Source organism: Pelodiscus sinensis, chromosome 30 (genome assembly GCF_049634645.1).
Source record: "Pelodiscus sinensis isolate JC-2024 chromosome 30, ASM4963464v1, whole genome shotgun sequence".
NCBI classification, from domain to species: Eukaryota; Metazoa; Chordata; order Testudines; family Trionychidae; genus Pelodiscus; species Pelodiscus sinensis.
The window spans coordinates 401586-403837 of NC_134740.1; positions in this window are offsets into that span (position 1 = coordinate 401586).

Below are 2252 nucleotides of genomic sequence, written 5' to 3' on the forward strand. Positions count from 1 at the left end.
GGCTCCCTAACCCTGCACCACTCCTGGAAGCAGCTGGCATGCACAGCAATGTCTCCATGACGCCATGTGCTGCCCCTCATCTGCAGTCAATGTAGCCGCGGGCACGGAGTCCGCACTAGCAGACATTTAAAAATGGCGACAGCGGGCAACATGCAAATGAAGCCCGGAAATTCAAATCCCGGGCTTCATTTGCAAGTCCGTATGACTACATTAACCACCCTAGTGCGAACTAGGGCGGTAGTGTAGACATACCCTTGGTGATTAATGACCGAGACGATGCAGTTTCCTGGGAGCGGCTCCTGGGGGAGTGGATGGGCGCTGGTCTTTCCGTTTTTTCCCGTCACTCACCCCCATTTCTGAGAGGGTGAAAATCCGGATTGGGGGAAAGAAGGAAAACGCCGAAAGCACGCGCGCGCGCGCGCGGGGGGAGGGAGGGGAAGATTTCGAGTCTTAGATAAATGTTTACAGACAACCTCGGCTTCTGCCCCCACTGTCGCTTCCACAGTCCACTGTCCACCCCCTGTTGCTCTGAGGAGCCCCTGCGCGGTTTTTGCGCAGCCCCCCTGCCAGCCTGTGTCACTGTGCTGCTCGCGGCGCAGTAATAGGTGCCGGAGTCGCTGAGGTCGACGGCCGGTTTCCTGAGGGGGAAGGATTTGTCCTCTCTCTCGTGGGTGGCACTGAAGCCTTTTCCGATCTCTTCGCCCGAATTCTGCCCGGCGAGGTCCTGCAGGAGCATGCGGGGAGCCTGGCCGGGATACCGCACGTACCAGAAGACACCCGGATAAGCAGAGAGAGAAAATTCGTAGCTGCAATTCAGACTGAGCCGGTCTCCTTCGGAGATGCCGACGATGCCTTCGGTTTGGTTCACGGAGTCTGCCCAAGAGGTTCCTCCTGCGGGGGGAACAGAACAGAACAGACCCGCTCAGACACTCCGGAGCCGGGCGGGTCTCAGACACAAACCGCGCAGCGGACACTCTCAGACAAAGCCCGGCTGTGGGAGTGCGGTAAATCCCCCACAGACACACACACAGCCGGATGGCAGGGCGCTTTCTACACCGGCCTGGCTACACTCGCACCCCGCAGCCGCAGCACAGCGCTCGGACTCCAGTGGGACAAAGGACACGGACACGCGCGGGCAGCGCGCAGGGTGCGGCCAGTCCGATCTCACAGCTGGAGTGTCCTTGCTCCTTAGTGCCTCGCCCTGCGTTCCAGAGAGCGTGAACATCAGAGGCCCCAGGGGAATCAGGTCCTTCCGGATCGCAGGGCGCGGGACAAGCCCATGACCCGGCCCGGGACCTGCAGGAGGGAGCCGAGCGCAGACAGAGATTGTCACTCACCGAGCAGAGCTGTGACTGTCACCACCGAGACCCAGACCCGAGCCATGCGGGGGCTGCGCGAGCCTTTAACTAAACTGCAGTTTGGTCGGCGCCTAAACAGAGACCGGTTCCCAATCCCGCAGGGACCGATTTGTCCGCGTGTCTGGCAGCTGCACTTCGGGGGAGGCGAGAATTCCCTCCTGGAAAAGCCGCCTTGAAAATGAACCTTCGTGTCTCTGGGCTGGAGCTGTGGCAATACCAGGAGACGGACTTCATGGGGGGGACTCTCCTGGAAGCCTGCCCCGCGGCGCTGTCAGAAGAGGGGCCTCCGAGGACGGACAAAGGACACTGGGTGTGTCCGGGGCTGGCAGAACGCGGCACTGTTTTGTGTTATGTACCCAGTGCCGCAGTGCCCCCAGGCGGCAGGATGTGACCACGCAGGAGGAAGGGTTCCACTAGCGAATCCAACCCCCGGCCAGAGACCCGGCCAGTCGCGCAGGGAGCGGGTATTTCTCTTAGCGCAGCGGTGAGATGGGCTGCAGATCAAGGGCAGAATCCATCCAGGATCCGAACTTCTCCGGTGGGGTCCCGCGGGGCTGCGGGTGTTCATCGGTTTCGTTTTGGGGACACGGGGTGGTCTGGGGCACGTCCCCTTAGGAGCCTGTTCGGAGCAGCTTTCACCGGAGTGGCTCCTTGGGTTGGGGAGGGGGGGTTGTTCAGGTCACTCCTGCTTTTATGTTACTCGGTGATTCATTTCAGAGATGATTCTACTGTGGACAGGCTCAAAGGGGGACAGAGTTAACTTCCAGTTTGAGTGTTTTTCCAGACATGCGACCACCCTCCTGCTGCTCGGCTCAGCCCTTTGATGTAGTGTTGGGCCGTGGGCTGTGGATGACCCCTACTGGCCTCTGTCTGTAAGCACTGACCAGCGAGGAG